The sequence below is a fragment of the Lepisosteus platostomus genome (assembly GCF_059453375.1).
Source record: "Lepisosteus platostomus isolate fLepPlt1 chromosome 5 unlocalized genomic scaffold, fLepPlt1.hap1 SUPER_5_unloc_1, whole genome shotgun sequence".
Classification (NCBI taxonomy): domain Eukaryota; kingdom Metazoa; phylum Chordata; class Actinopteri; order Semionotiformes; family Lepisosteidae; genus Lepisosteus; species Lepisosteus platostomus.
The window spans coordinates 921583-937493 of record NW_028291471.1 but is presented as its reverse complement, the minus strand read 5'-3'; the positions used below and the strand labels follow the sequence as shown (position 1 = coordinate 937493).

Below are 15911 nucleotides of genomic sequence, written 5' to 3'. Positions count from 1 at the left end.
TACTTGAGCACATGAAGTTTGGCCCCATCATGAGAAAGTGGATTAACCTGCTGTACACAGGTAGCAACAGCAGAGTCATGGTTAATGACAATAGATCACGCCCCACTGAAGTCTGTTCAGGGGTGAGGCAGGGCTGCCCATTATCCCCCTTGTTATTCGTTTTGGCTATGGAGCCCTTAGCCTGTGCCTTGCGCCAGAATCAGGCCATTAATGGGATACCAGTGCCTGGAAGTGGGGGAGGAGAGGTAAAGACATCTCTATACATGGATGACGTCACCCTGCTCCTCTCTGACAATGCCTCAATTAGCAGAGCTCTGCAGTGCTGTGATCGGTTCTCTTTGGCTTCCTCCGCAAAAATTAACAAATCTAAGAGTGAGATTTTTTATCAGAACTGGAGGGAGCCAAAAGAAGGACATGATCTCAGGCTGCAAGAGAAGAGAATTAAGGTCCTGGGGGTGTATTTTGGAGAAGAGATGGGAACAGTAAATTGGCAGAACAAATTGCCAATCTTAAACAAAAAACTGATGCAATGGAAGGACCGAGACATCACCATGACAGGGAAGGTGCTGGTCATCAAAGCCGAGCTCTTGCCTGTCTTGAATTTTCTGGCTTCTACCTTCCCAATCCCACACCGTGTTGCGGCGGTGCTGAGGAGATTGATGTTTCAATTTCTATGGGGTGGGAAGCAGGAAAGACTCAGAAGGGAAATAATGTATAGGCCATTACCCTCAGGGGGGAAGTCTGTCCCAGATATTGCTACGAAGCTGCTGTGCATTTTCCTGGCCTCTGTGCTGAAAGGCTTTGCAACAGCACCTGCAGCGCGTACCTGGACTTATTTTTCCAGGCTCTGGGTAGGTAGGGAGGTGTTCAGAGTGTGGGGTGTCAGACCCAAGCTGGACGTCCCACTCTCTGACACATGCCCTGCAATTTATGGGACAGTTAAAAGTTTTCTAAGATCTCACCCAATTGGCCATATTCCCCTCCGAGATGTCAGCGTCCAAAAACTGGAAGATTTCGTTGCACCCCAGAACAATAGGCAGACCCCTGTGGGCATTTTAACATCAGCCCAAACAAGGAAGGTGTGGAAACACACATCCTCTAAGTTTCTGTGCAACATTCACAGAGATTTAGCCTGGAGTGTCGTCCACCAGTGCTTACCGGTACGAACTTTCTTGTACCGTAGGGGCCTCACCCCCAGCCCTCGCTGCGTTAGGGTGGGCTGCCGCGAGGAGGAGACTGTGACCCATCTCCTGTGGTCCTGCTTTTTTGCTAAGGCCTTCTGGGCACAGTTTGAAGATTGGTTGCAAGCTCTCTCGCCCCAATTTACCCTGACCGCTGCTTTCGTCATATACGGCATCTCTCCTGTCAAACTTCCTCCTGACGTGTTTGACAGGATCTGGGCCGTGGTGAACAGTGGGAAAGACGCCCTGTGGAGAGTGAGGAACATGGGGCTGTTCAAAGGCATCGAGGTCCCAGTCAAGGCAGCAGGTAGCCTGGCCCTGTTCATCACGCGAGAGAACTATTACCTCAGAGATCTGTGGAGAGAAGGGAGGGAGGAAGCAGAAAATCTGTGGGAAATAGAGAGCATAGGTCAATATCTCAAGAAACTGTGAAAAACATTATCATGTTTAAGTAAAGAATGTGAATTGCACCAAAAAAAAGAAATTGTTGCTATGTAACTGGTACCGTGTCAAAATGTAATGAGATGTGATCAAATATACTGTTTTAAGTATGTATATTAATGTAAAGCTTTCTAATTTGTGATGTCCTGTATTTTTTTGTGAAAAGAAAATAAAGTTCTTAAAAATCGAAATCGGTTCACCCAGAGCGAGGCTCGGCCATTGCACTCCGGCTGTGCTGACCCCTGCGAATTCCCCAAATGTGGGAATCTCGACTGCATCATTTCTAGTAGTGGGGGACTGCGTTCGCGCTCTCCCCTGATGTGCTTGGTCCAATATCAGATACGGAAGAGTTATGACACCACGAGCTGCGATAGGATCCCAGTTCGAAAGGAGTCGATGCCACTGCTGGTTCCCAGTTTCTTTTAGTTAGAGGTCCGGAGAAGCATTTCTGTCACACCCTCTGCAGCCAGAGGGCGCTCCTTCTCTGTCCTGTCCCTAGTTTCCGGTCTGCTGTCCTTCCTGTCCCTGTCTTTCCCTTGGGCTATATATTTCCGGGTCTTGCACTCTGTCCTCGCTCAGCATTGAGGTTCGGATGTCCTGAGACCCGCCTAGCACCAGGGCGCCCCACGTCCGCTCCCTGAGGGCATAGGTTTCTATACGGCATTCCTGAACTCTTTGCACTAATGAGCCCGGGCCTTTTTCCCGTCTCGCCGCCACGCATATGGGTCTTTTTCCGCTCTCCTGCTCCCCACGGTTTGTCCCTTTGGACGTCCGTGACAGAATGCTGAGCCCCCTACTGACCCCGCGAGCGGCGTTTTTTTTTTGTCTTGCCGCAGTTTTTTTTTTTTTCTTGTTCTCTGGGCTGTTTTTTTTTCAGTTCCTCTATTCTAATCACTGGATATCACTCCGATCTTCCGTGCCTGTGAGCGGGTCCTGTACCTGGCTTTCCTCGGGTAGATCACTCCGATATCAGTGATTGAATGTTGAGCTGGCTTGCCTATTCTTATTACTGGATATCACTCCGAGCTTCTGTGTCTGGAGCGGGTTCTCGTGCCTGGCTCTTCCTGGTCTTGCTCTCTCCGATATCAGTGATAGAATGGTAAGCTTTCTGCCGTTCCTCCATGCTTTTCGCTGGATATCACTCCGGGCATCTGTGTCTGTGAGCGGGCTTCGGTCTGGCTTTCCTCAGGTTGTCCACTCCGATATCAGCGTTAGTATGCGAACGTGCCCATTTGCCGTTCCTCCATTCTTTTGCTGGATATCATTCCGGGCATCTGTGTCTGTGAGCGGACTTCGGTCTGGCTTTCCTCAGGTTGTCCACTCCGATATCAGCGTTAGAATGTGAACGTGCCATTTGCCCAGTCTGCGGTATTTTTCCCCGGGGTTTTTGTGTTCTTTTTCTTGTTTTTTGCCTTTTGTTTTGATTTTTTTCTTCCTGGTTTCCCCTCCTTTTTGGTCCCCCCTGCTCTCTGTGTCTCGGAACCTTGGTTCCTACCTGTTTTTGGTTCCTATTTTTTTTTGTGGTTCGTCTCCCTGGTCTTTCCCAGGTTTTTGTCTGTTGTGTTTGTGCTTGTGTACTTTTTTGTTTTAAGTCTCCGGAGCTCTTCTCTACCCCCCCTTCCTCCACCCAATAAAGGTTTATACCCCGGAGGAAGGGGTAGCTCTCAGCCGTGGATTCCCGGAGGTTTCCTTTCAGTTAAATGAGGTTTTTCCTCCCCCCTGTGCTGTGCAGCTTATTTATTTGTATGGGCGTCGGGAGCCGCCCATGAAGGGGGGGGTACTGTCACGCCCTCTGCAGCCAGAGGGCGCTCCTTCTCTGTCCTGTCCCTAGTTTCCGGTCTGCTGTCCTTCCTGTCCCTGTCTTTCCCTTGGGCTATATATTTCCGGGTCTTGCACTCTGTCCTCGCTCAGCATTGAGGTTCGGATGTCCTGAGACCCGCCTAGCACCAGGGCGCCCCACGTCCGCTCCCTGAGGGCATAGGTTTCTATACGGCATTCCTGAACTCTTTGCACTAATGAGCCCGGGCCTTTTTCCCGTCTCGCCGCCACGCATATGGGTCTTTTTCCGCTCTCCTGCTCCCCACGGTTTGTCCCTTTGGACGTCCGTGACAATTTCAAGCTGGTTACACTACTCCTTCCGGACATTCATTCCCTTTTCAAAGTCAGTCGTTTTGCTGTAGTCTGCATTATTTAGGCTGATTATAGAGGTTAGCCTTTATTTGGTCATGGGGGCCTCGGTACTGTATGCTAATTCTTAAGACAGTTTCACCCGTTTTCTGATTGCTAGGTTCTGTCCCAGTGCAGACATGTCAAACAGTGAATGGCTGTTCCTCTATTGTATCTGTGCTCAATGAATGAAATCAGTAATAAATGAATATATGTATAGTTATACGAAAAACAAGTGGTTTATCGACTCATCTTCATTTGCAGATTTAGAGGCAGCTTCGATATTCGTTTTACAAATGTTTTTTTTTTATATGGGTCACACACATGCCATAGCAACAAAACATCTCTAGAGATGAGGCTATAGATCACCTTTCCATCCTCCAGGTTTTCCTCCCAAAGCCTACGGCACCAATGGCGACCCCTGCTGGCCGAGAGAGCAAGAGCTTGCAGCACCTGGTATTCCCAGGAAGTCTCCCATCCAAGTACTAACCAGGCCCAACCCTGCGTAGGGTCCGAGATCAGACGAGATCGGGCACATTCAGGGTGGTGTGGCCGCAAGCGAAAGCCATGGCCCCTAACTCGCTACTTGAAGCTGTGTGTGGCTGGGGCTCTGTGCCCCCCGAGTGGGACTGAAGGATCGTTCGTGTGCAACTCTTTGGAAAGGAGCCTCTTTCCAAATCGCATCGCATACCTGGATGTTGTCTGGAGGAGAACAAACAAACTGCACGGAGGAGCACAAGGCAAGTCTTCACAAGACAAAAACCTCCAATGCACAGCACTCTGAAAACATTTCTGGGCTGTCGCGTGTTTATTTCAGCACATAAAGCGCATCAGTCCAACACGTCGGCCGGGCGCGCGGCGCCTCCGCCCTCTTGTGGCCTCAGAGCAAGAGGCTCCTTCTCGCTGCCTTTCCGCTGTGTTGCAGAGCCCCGAGAGGGAACCTGGAGTGCACACTTTGTTGGGGGCGGGGGACCGCGTTCGCGCTCTGCCCCTGGTCTCTTGCGCGAGTACTAAATCTCACGGCGCCAGCCAGCGGCCAGGAGACAAATACAATATCGCGGGACAGGGGGGCCTCGTCATTGATTGTTACATATGAGACGGGGATTAGGAAGAGACCCCGACTGATTGGTAAAGGGGAACACTAACACCAGAGTGACACCCCCGGAGTCTCTTTTTGAGAGACGCCCTGGGATTTCTTAATGGCCAAGGAGGGTCGGGACCTCGGTTTTATGCCTCCCCCGAAGAGTGCAGCAGAGTGTCCCCATCAGGATGCTGGGGCATAAGAAGGCCACACAGACCGCAGGGTGAGCACTCCCTACTGGTCCCAGTCACACCTCTTGTAGGAGCAGCAGCAACCTGAGCTTTTCCGGGGGGAATCTCCCATCCGGGTGCCGGCTAGGCTCACACCTGCTGGGCTGCCGTGGGTGAGCCCAGTCGAGAGTCGCAGGGTGAGATCTAGTCACCGGGGAGAAACGATACAAGCGAAGGATTACTCGGCTCCCAGCACTTGAAAAGACCGACAAATGACTCGTTCCCGCCGGAGCTGAATGTACCTGCATGTGTCGTGTCGTCTACTTCCCCCGCCCCGCTGTGTTTGCTGTATTGTCTTTGAAGCCGGCCCCCGAGATGAGACGGGCTGTTCCTGTGCCCCAATTAACACTTTACAGGTGCCATTCCCCGGCATTGTGGCCATTGTCGGTGGTCACATGCGATAAGATAAGGTGGAGGAGAGCGGGGCATGCCCAGCACCAGACATTCAAGGAGGGGGCTGTGCGAGGTGAAGTGAGGTGCGACACGCCGGAGCCCCGACGCTGCTAATGCGGAGCACTTGTTGAACTGGCATTGAAAGGACGTGTGCGCACGGAGCGAGCCTTCCCTGCGGCGGAGCGTGGAAACTTTCTCCCCGCACTGCAGGAGTTGTGTGCGCTGCAGCGGTGCCGAGAGAACAACACAGAAGGCAGCAGGCTCTGGAGAGCGGGTAAGAGACGGAGCCTTGTGGGCAGGCGAGCAGGCCCGTTTTTGGAAATTGCTGAAAAGGCTCCGGTGTTTGTTCAGTGTGTGGCAGGCGCACGACGCGAGCTTGCGTAGCGATCTGCCGGTCTGGTGTTATACAAATGAGGCCGAATTGCGTCCCGGGACATGCTGCGAATGCGCAATGGCGACTGCAGATGTGTAGGAAACGGCGCGGTCGTCTTCTCGTTTTGCCCACCCTTTTGAGTGTTAGTGTGGCGTGTGAGTATGCGAAAGAGTGGGCCCAGCTGAGGCGGTGGCGTGCGGGGCGAGGAGCTGGCCTAGGCTGTGTCCTTTGTGCTGTGGGTGCGGGCCGCTTGCAGGGGCTTGTACAGCTCATACTTACCTGACAGGGGAGATACCTTGATCAAGAAGGAGGTTCACCCAGAGCGAGGCTCGGCCATTGCACTCCGGCTGTGCTGACCCCTGCGAGTTCCCCAAATGTGGGAATCTCGACTGCATAATTTTTGGTAGTGGGGGACTGCGTTCGCGCTCTCCCCTGATGTGCTTGGTCCAATATCAGATAAGGAAGAGTTATGACACCACGAGCCACCATCGGATCCCAGTTCGAAAAGAGTCGATGCCACTGCTGGTTCCCGGTTTCTTTTAGTTAGAGGTCCGGAGAAGCATTTCAAGCTGGTTACACTACTCCTTCCGGACATTCGTTCCCTTTTCAAAGTCAGTCGTTTTTCTGTAGTCTGCATTATTTAGGCTGATTATCGAGGTTAGCCTTTATTTGGTCATGGGGGCCTCGGTACTGTATGCTAATTCTCAAGACAGTTTCACCCGTTTTCTGATTGCTAGGTTCTGTACCAGTGCAGACATGTCAAACAGTGAATGGCTGTACCTCTATTGTATCTGTGCTCAATGAATGAAATCAGTAATAAATGAATATATGTATAGTTATACGAAAAACAAGTGGTTTATCGACTCATCTTCATTTGCAGATTTAGAGGCAGCTTTGTTATTCGTTTTACAAACAGGTTTTTTTTTATATGGGTCACACACATGCCATAGCAACAAAACATCTCTAGAGTTGAGGCTATAGATCACCTTTCCATCCTCCAGGTTTTCCTCCCAAAGCCTACGGCACCAACGGCAACCCCTGCTGGCCGAGAGAGCAAAAGCTTGCAGCACCTGGTATTCCCAGGTGGTCTCTCACCCAAGTACTAACCAGGCCCGGCGATGCTTAGCTTCCGAGATCAGACAAGATCGAGCACATTAAGGGTGGTGTGGCCGCAATCGAAAGTCATGGCGCCTGACTCGATACTTAAAACTGTGTGTGGCTGGGGCTCCGTGCCCCCCGAGCGGGACTGAAGGATCGTTCGTGTGCAACTCTTTGGAAAGGAGGCTCTTTCCAAATCGCATTGCGTACCTGGATGTTGGCGAATGAGCTCCCTTGTGTTGGCTTGTCCTGCACTGGAGGAGCACAAGGCAAGTCTTCACAAGACAAAAACCTCCAGTGTGTTTTCAGAGTGCTGTGTACTGGAGGTTTTTGTCTTGTGAAGACTTGCCTTGTGCTTCTCAAGTGCAGGACAAGCCAGCACAAGGGAGAACATTCGCCAACATCCAGGCACGCAATGCGATTTGGAAAGAAGCTCGTTTCCAATGAGTTGCACACGAACAATCCTTCAATCCTGCTCAGGGGACACGGAGCCCCCGCCACACAGCTTCAAGTTGCGAGTCAGACGCCACTGCTTTCACTTACAGCCACACCACCCTGAACACGCCCGATCTTGTCTGATCCACCACTGGTTTTTCGTATAACTATACATATATTCATTTCTTACTGATTTCATTCATTGAGCACGGATGCGATAGAGGTACAGCCAATCACTATTTGACATGTCTGCACTGGTACAGAACCAAGCAATCAGAAAACAGGTGAATCTGTCTTGAGAATTAGCATACAGTACCGAGGCCCCCATGACCAAATAAAGGCTAACCTCGATAATCAGCCTAAATAATGCAGACTACAGTGTAGCAGCAATGCTTGTTAATAAGACAGAATTAAGTGTTGCTGTGCTTTCCCAAATGAGGCCCCATCTGAGACTCAGCCCGGACCACCACGGAACGGCCAGTGTGTCCGAGTGCCAGAACTTTCATCTGTTCTAAGAGTCTAGAGCGGAGGTTGCCAGAGAGTAACCAGAGGATCCACCCGAGGTTAGCATCAGCAGCAAACCTCGTGAACAGGTCAGGACTGTGGACAGCTGAATCACTATTCAGAACTAGTGCTTCATCAGGAACGAACCAGTCTTCTTCCTCACCTGCTGGGACCCACACTCATCTTTTCTCCTGTGCACAAACTTTGCTAGTTAAAGCCAACACTAACTAGCCGGTCAGTGAGCATCAGCAGCACACCGTCGCAAGCCACACAGCACAGCCTGGCACGGAGCCAGAGAGCCCGCAGGAGATCTGCATCCCCAGAGATTGGATGAGCATTCAACTTCACTGCATCACAGCTCGAGAATTCAATTGTTATTCCAACCAGTTGATATCAATTTAATTCCTAAGAGTTATGTACTTGTTTTGAGTATCTAATGTAGAAGTTATAACCAAGTTCATTTACGAAACAGTCTAAATGAATGATATACTGAACATATGTCCACTTGATATATGTAACTCTTCGTAACTGATTGAATATATAACTTTTGTATTCTGATAACCCTCTCGATAAGATCTGTTAGGTTTACATGCATATTTTATGTATTAATAAATATTTCCTCATGTATTAGTACCTGTGTGTATGCGTTGTTTGAGTTATATCACATGGTTGGATTCTATGGCCATTAAAAGAATCATTTTATGATTTACTGCTACAATTAATAATTGTCCCAGTAAATGCCCAAACCCTACAGAACTGGTGCCTCGTGAGAGCACACTACAACTGTATTATTATTATTATTATTATTATTATTGAGAGACAGGCTCACTGTCTGTTCCTCTGGCTGGGACAGGAGATCACACACTGTATTATTATTATTGAGAGACAGGCTCACTGTATGTATTTTTATTACTGAGAGAGAGGTTCACTGTCTGTTCCTAATGCTGGGAAAGGAGATCACACACTGCATTATTATTATTGAGAGACAAGCTCACTGTTCTTCAGGCTGGGACAGGAGATCACACAATCTATTATTATTATTGAGAGACAAGCTACCTGTTCCTCATTCTGGGACAGGAGATGACACACTGTATTATTATTATTGAAAGACAGGCTCACTGTTCCTCAGGCTGGGACAGTAGATCACACTGTATTATTATTATTGAGAGTCTGGCTCACTGTTCCCCAGGCTGGGAGAGGAGGTCACACACTGTATTATTATTATTGAGAGACAGGCTAACTGTCTGTTCCTCAGGCTGGGACAGGAGATCACACACTGTATTTTTATTATTGAGAGACAGGCTCACTGTTCTTCAGGCTAGGACAGGAGATCACACTGTATTATTATTATTGAGAGACAAGCTCACTGTTCCTCTGGCTGGGAGAGGAGGTCACACACTGTATTATTATTATTGAGAGACAGGCTCACTGTCTGTTCCCCAGGCTAGGACAGGAGATCACACACTGTATTATTATTATCGAGAGACCTGCTCTTTCCTGACTGTTCCTTAGGCTGGGACAGGAGATCATAATCTGCTTTATTATTATTGAGAGACTGGCTCACTCCTGTCTGTTCCTCAGGTTGGGACAGGAGATCACACACTGTATTATAATTGAGAGACGGGCTCACTCCTGTCTGTTCCTCAGGCTGGGACAGTGGATCACATACTATATTATTATAACTGAGAGACAGGCTCACTTTCTATTCCCCAGACTGGGACAGAAGATCACACACTGTATTATTATTAAGAGACAAGCTCACTGTCTGTTCCTCATGCTGGGACAGGAGATCACACAGTTTATTAATATTATTGTTGAGAGACATGCTCACTGTCTATTCCTCTGGCGGGGGTAGGAAATGACACACCGTATTATTAGTTTTGAGAGACAGGCTCAGTGTTCCCCAGGCTGGGACAGGAGATCACACACTGTATTATTATTATTGAGATACAGGCTCACTGTCTGTTCCTCTGGCTGGGACTTGAGATCACACACTGTTCTATTATTATTGAGAGACAGGATCACTGTCTGTTCCTCAGGCTGGGACAGGAAATGACACACTGTATTATTATTATTGAGAGACAGGCTCACTGACTGTTCCTCAGGCTGGGACAGGAGATCACACACCGTATATTTTACGGATTCGGTGAGAGAAACCGAAACCAGTGAGAGAACCCACTTGCAGAAGCTGACAAAGCCTAGCCGTGATCCAAAGAAAGCCGTAGTCGAAGGAACGAGCCGAGAGTCCAGGGGAAGACAGATATCCAAAAGGGAACGAGTTACCGAAGCCAAAGCGTGATCCGAAATCGTAGACAATAGAGCAATCCGATAGTCCAGGGGTAGCCAGAGATCCAAAACAGAGCGTGAGTAACGAAGCCAAGCCGTGGTCCGAAAAGCTGTAGTCAAAAGGGGAAAAACCGTAAACCGAAAGCCAAGAAGAACACTAGGTAGAAGAAGGAGTAGGGCAACCAGGAAGCTCGAAAGGGAAACCAATACTGAGCAAGGAGGTAGGGAAAGACAGGTGCTTAAGTAGGATGAGACGGGGGTGTGGTGGTGAATAGGAAAACTGATGGAGTAGGGCTACGCCTACTTCTGCCTCTTCCGTTGCCGGGAGGCAGGGATCGTAACAGTATTATTATTATTGAGAGACGGGCTGACTGTCTGTTCCTCAGGCTGGGACAGGAGATCACACAGTTTATTCATATTATTGTTGAGAGACATGCTCACTGTCTGTTCCTCTGGTTGGGGCAGGAAATGACACACTGTATTATTATTATTGAGAGATAGGCTCGCTGTCTGCTCCTCAGGCTGGGACAGGAGATCACACACTGTTGTAGTGTGCTCCCACGAGGCACCAGTTCTGTAGGGGTTTGGGCATTTACTGGGACAATTATTAATTGTGGCAGTAAATCACAAAATTGATTCTTTTAATGGTCTTAGAATCCAACCATGCGGTATAACTAAAAAAACGCACACACAGGTACTAATACACGAGGATACATTTATTAATATATGGAATATGCATGTAAACCTAACAGATCTTATCGTAAAGGTTATCAGAATACAAAAGATATATATTCATTCAGTTACAGTTACACATATCAAGAGGACATACGTTCAGTATATCATTCATTTAGACCGTTTCGTAATTGAACTTGTTTAAAACTTCTACATTAGATACTCAAAACAAGTACATAACTCTTAGGAATTAAATTGATATCAACTGGTTGGGATAACAATTGAATTCTCGAGCAGTAATGCAGTGAAGTGGAATACTCATCCAATCTCTGGGGATTTAGGTCTCTTGCGGGCTCAAAGGCTCCGTGCATGGCTCTGCTGTGTGGCTTGAGACGTTGCGCTGCTGATGCTCTCTGAAGACCGGCTAGTTAGTTTTGGCTGAAACTAGCGAAGTTTGTGCACAGGAGAAAAGATGACTGTGGGTCCCAGCAGGTCAGGAAGAAGACCAGTTCGTTCCTGATGAAGCGCTAATTCTGAATAGTGATTCAGCTGTCCACAGTTCCGACCTGTTCACGAGGCTTGCTGCTAACCTCGGGTGGATCCTTTGGTTACTCTCTGGCTACCTCCGCTCTCGACTCTTAGTGCCAAAGTTCTGGCACTCGGACACACTGGCCGTTCCGTGGTTGTCCAGGCTGAGTCTCAGGATGGTCAGGAGGCGCGCTGCGAGAATGTTCTGCCCTTGGGAGCCTTTCTGCTCCTGGGCCGTCCCGCCCTGGAATTATCTCACAGCCCTGGAATTCTCCTTTGAATTCCCTTTAGAATAGTCTTGGAGCTCTGTGTTGCCTGTTTTTACCTGGAGGAACTTCAGCTCGTTTATTGGATGAAAGTTTCATGGGCATCAGACCCACGTGGGTTACTCTGCCCTACCAGTCCCTGATTGGTTGATCAAGGTGAGATATGAGTCACTTACTCCTGACACAGGAATGCAGTCCAGATGTCCATCTGGCACTCCCTAGACAGATAGGCACCAATGGATGCCCATTGATCATGATAGCCAGGCTTAGCTAAATGCATCCCCATTTGGGAGCTGTCCCTTATCAAAAGAAAACATCTTTAAATCAGCCTGCCTGAATAGCTTCTCTGTGGCTGCACCACAGAGGTGAAAAGAGAGATGGGGCCTCATTTGGGAAAGCACAGCAACACTTAATTCTGTCTTATTAACAAGCATTGCGGCTACAATTAGTAGGAAGAAAGATACAATGTTTTGAAAATGTAATATGTTTTAAAGGATTAAAGGGAAAATAAATACTTTATATACGCAAACTAATTCAACTGAGCTCCTCTAAACAATATCGCCTGAAGAATTGCCAAAGCACAGTGTATGAATTTGGGTGACACTGGGGGAAAAGGATCACAACATTGAAAACCACAAGGCTTATTTTCAACAGCAAAATTTGTGCTTGAAAATATTTGACAAAAAAAGGAATATTACACGCACAGAAACCAATATTTTCCACTAGGATAGAATGCAGCATAGAACAGTTGGATAGAAGGTTAGTGTAACTCTATAGTGCATCACAGAGGCTGGTCTCTTCCCCCTCATTATGCAGGCTGACTTGGTCACAGTGAGCTGTCCTCCAGCGATAGTCAGCTGTAATCACTGACGCAGACATGATGTTAATACTCTGACAGCATCTTGGCTGATTTGGTTAAAGTGTTTTCCTATTAAACAGGAGATTCTGCGCTCAAATCCCACCAGTGTCTTTCTTCCTGTCTTGTATTACAAAATGTTTCACTATGGATGATTACATGCTTGATTTTGTTTAATGCAAGTTTTAATTCCCTTTCTGATGGCTCTCTACAGTAATTTTTAAAAGTACTAATCAGGATGGATTACTGTACATATCCTCAGTTAAGGGGAATATATAAGTAGTGACTATCCAAATTGAATTTTTGTGTGAAACGCATTTCAGAAAATCGAAAACCAATTTTACCACAACCTTGCCTTCTGATCATAAAAAAGTCTTAATTTTAATATAGCATTTTTAAATGGGACATTCAGAACATGGCATATGAGAATATATGGTTAACCGAGGATGAGCAAAGGATGATCGCACTTTCTGCTTATTGCTATGAACCTACCCCTGGTTATAAAAATGTCTCAAAATTCTGACACTTTCTCTCAGTTTCTGAGGTGTGAGACACAATGTAACAGGCTCTCATAATCCCGAAATACAATAAATTTTACAGTAGCCTTTTATAAATTTGACCCTGTGAACATTGCATGTCCCTCCTTCCACATTACTAAAACATCTCAATGTCCCGACGCTATGTACATTTGTAATTACAACACTTCACTGTTTCATTTCTGAGTTGTGACATTGTGAACATGGCATGTTAAAGTATATAGAAAATCTAGATCAGAACAGGCTAAATGCAATTCCTAGTGATTTATAATTTTCTTACTTTCTAAATGAAACAAAATATTTTTTCAGTGATTATGACACTTCAGTATGACATAAAATATGCTTCAATGACAGAATAAATAATAATAATAAATAATCATGGAAAAAATACCCAAAGTGGACATTCATAGTTGTGATTATAGAATGTTAGATATCAGGTGAGTAGCTGCGTCAGCATGCGTAGGCTGCAAAGGAACAAGTAAAGGACTATTCCTGCTGAAAAGAGAAGAAAAGAATCACAATGTTTCGGCTGTGGAGTCTTCTTCAGGTGTGAGAAAGACAGGGCAGTAAGCAAAGATAATTTTATTTTTATCTTTGCTGAATGCAGTTTATCGCTGATGACAACATCAAAGACATTAAGGAGTTTTTACGGTTAAAAGCTCCACATCAACTTCCTTCCATAACTAACCTCATCAGATCCCTCAACTCCCAACTCTTCCAGTTTCTCACTTCAGAGAAGGATAAAAAACTCAAAATTCTCTACAGAGAAAAACCATCAACACCCTTATCACCTCCACCAATCCTAACCTTGGTGTTACTACACCTCTGACCTTTCCCTTTCACCCCTTTGCATCCTCAGCTAACATATTTTAATAGTACAACAAAATTACAATAGATTGTACAGTATTTATGTTTAAAATTAAGGTAAATGTGTCAAAATATCGAAGTCCAAATGCACGGTGCTAATGTAACAAAGCTCGCAAGTTCTTAAACAAATCTGCATTGTATTTTTAAAATATTTCAGCATAGGATGCAACGGGGGTATAAATGACGACTCGACTTTTTCTTGGGTGAATTTGGTTTTCTGGGGAGTTGCGATGTTGGGCATACAGTAATTGGACATTTCCCGGTGATTCTGACACGTGTTAAGCTCTCGCATTTCCTGCAAAAATTAAAATGGTTAAGGTTTCGCTGAGAAATCCAATCGACCTTTGCGAAGACAATGTTTACATCGCAAAAGAAACCTGTCCCTGGGTGGGCTGGAACCACCAACCTTTCAGTTAACAACCAAACACGCCACACAGAGGGAATGGTGGGTCCGTGTCTTGCATCACAACTTTCCGGTTAAAAAAAAACCTTTTTTTGCCAGCTGGTAATATTTCTTCTGCACTGATAATCAAGAATTGAATTTCATTTCTCGCAAGCTGTGTGAATTTCTTGAAATACAAGTATGAATACATGCATTTAACGAAATCAAGCCCTTTGTGACAGTCCGAAATAGTACGTTATGATAGAAGAAGATAGGAAAAAAAAACATGACTGGGATTTTAAGCTACGTGACCTACGGTACCAGACTGGGGTAAAGTTAGCTTGAAGTTCAAAAACGATTTTGGCACGCCTGTAGCGTTTACACGAAACCTCTAAGAATCGCGAGAATACTTGTGTATAAAACACATTGTGTATGCTTTCTCAGCCTTTACTTTTTCATTTATATGACATTTTTTTGACCAAGCACGAATATTATTTTGTCCATATCTTCGCAACGGAAGCACAGAACGCCTTCAAACCAAATACATTTTAAAGACCACGACATGTGGATATTTCCACAGCCTCTACATCAAAGTATCAGTGAGCTAATTATCTTTTTTTAAACCTCCGGTTTTTCATCGATGCGTAATTACGCACTAACTGGAACCCGGGGGACCGCTGTATACACAAGTTCACAACGCGAGAAATACTGTTCAATACGGCTTCATGCGAAAAACCCGTATATGACCATAGGCAACAGAATAGCGCAGTCTCCAATTACTCAGACTGTAAGCACGCGAATAAAGCTTTGTCTGAATTCTCAAACCCTTCCTTTACGTCCTGTTTTCATTCAGGTAAGAGTCAACTATATGCACAATAATACTGACAGTAGGAAGATTAAAAGCAGGAGCTTATTAAAAACAGCTCCCATGATGTTCAAACCGATTTTTTACACAGAACACTGACACAGCTTTGCGTTCTGAATCTCTTTTTCTCGCGCGTTTATTTAATGTGGCACAATGCACTGGGATAGGGGTATTCTGTTCACAAACCAATAGCATTTAAACCACAGCACCCACAATGCTGCAAGTAAGTGTTTTGCACACTAAGCAGAGAGCGATGTCTTCCTCGTTAGTATAGTGGCGAGTATCCCCACCTGTCACGCGGGAGACCAGGGTACATCAGGACATGCACTGAAGTGAAAGCAGGATGCGCTGCGGGTGGGTCTTTTCGATCACAGCGCTAAGCGAATCCCCAAACAGTGTGCGTGGCAACAAACGAAACAGGCCTGTTTCCGCCCGGTTTCGATCCGGGGAAATCGGGCCCAGTAGTGGCGGGATCTGTACAGTGCATGTCGCAGCGCTTCAATGTGCTTCCTGATGTCGGTTTTGCCTCCTGCTTTCCAAAAGATCAGCACCGTGTACGAAAGAGCCGCATTAAAACTACTCGAACGTGCAAAACGTGCGAGAAGAGGGGGCGCTTGTTTCCAACCGAAACTTCTCGCGTGTGAGACGAGCTGATCATCGCTGTGGGAGGGTTACTCTGGTAGACAGGGCTGACCTTCGGCAATAGGATTTATAGTCTCCAAGATGATATTTGCACTTTCTGGAGAGGCGA

The 15911-nt window shown here is 46.6% G+C and overlaps 3 non-coding genes and 1 pseudogene across 3 annotated transcripts; 2 read left to right on the top strand and 2 right to left on the bottom strand.

Moving 5' to 3' along the window:
* The first annotated feature begins 1770 nt into the window (after positions 1-1770).
* Positions 1771-1940, top strand: LOC148638486 (U1 spliceosomal RNA). The gene has a single exon (XR_015931068.1). It is a non-coding gene; the product is annotated as a U1 spliceosomal RNA (small nuclear RNA).
* A 2289-nt stretch (positions 1941-4229) lies between these two features.
* On the bottom strand, positions 4230-4348 carry LOC148638485 (5S ribosomal RNA). Its single transcript, XR_015931070.1, has one exon. It is a non-coding gene; the product is annotated as a 5S ribosomal RNA (ribosomal RNA).
* Positions 4349-6136: 1788 nt separating this feature from the next.
* LOC148638484 (U1 spliceosomal RNA) lies at positions 6137-6300 on the top strand. The gene has a single exon (XR_015931059.1). It is a non-coding gene; the product is annotated as a U1 spliceosomal RNA (small nuclear RNA).
* Positions 6301-6923: 623 nt separating this feature from the next.
* On the bottom strand, positions 6924-7042 carry LOC148638483 (5S ribosomal RNA; annotated as a pseudogene).
* Between the last annotated feature and the right edge of the window lie 8869 nt (positions 7043-15911).